We start from the raw sequence: 530 nt of genomic DNA on the forward strand, positions 1-530 counted from the left end.
CATAATTATTGCCTTTCATATTGTATATAATGCACGCTTGTTATATTACACATCTACAGTGGTTCACAAGAATGCATTCTGGAGTTGGGAGTGAAATGGAACTTCTATGAAATTCAATATTCTAAAGTTAATTCCCCTGTTGACAACACACATTTACTGTTTGCATGCTTATATTCTGATTCTCGTATACGCTGTTTATCGCAAGCACTTTGCAAGTGGTACTACAAAGGCCTGCACCTTGGCTAAGCAGCCCAGACTGGGTCCCTGCTTTCCCCTTGCATCTGGGAGTCTAGGTTCAGCACAGGGGGCGCGTGGGCTTTGTCTGTTGCGCCACCTCGGTTCACTGCAATAGCTCCTGTTCCTGTTCGGCCACCACCAAGAATGGCGCCAGTCTCTCATTTCTTGCCACCGCATATATTCCAATGAAGTGAACCTCAGCTTCGTCCTCCATAAGACTTAGGCTCCCATCGCCACCGCCAACAATTTGTTTAAATATATGTGTGTGAAAACTGTAAATCTAGTTATGTGTG

This window comes from Penaeus monodon, chromosome 32 (genome assembly GCF_015228065.2).
Source record: "Penaeus monodon isolate SGIC_2016 chromosome 32, NSTDA_Pmon_1, whole genome shotgun sequence".
Taxonomy (NCBI): Eukaryota; Metazoa; Arthropoda; class Malacostraca; order Decapoda; family Penaeidae; genus Penaeus; species Penaeus monodon.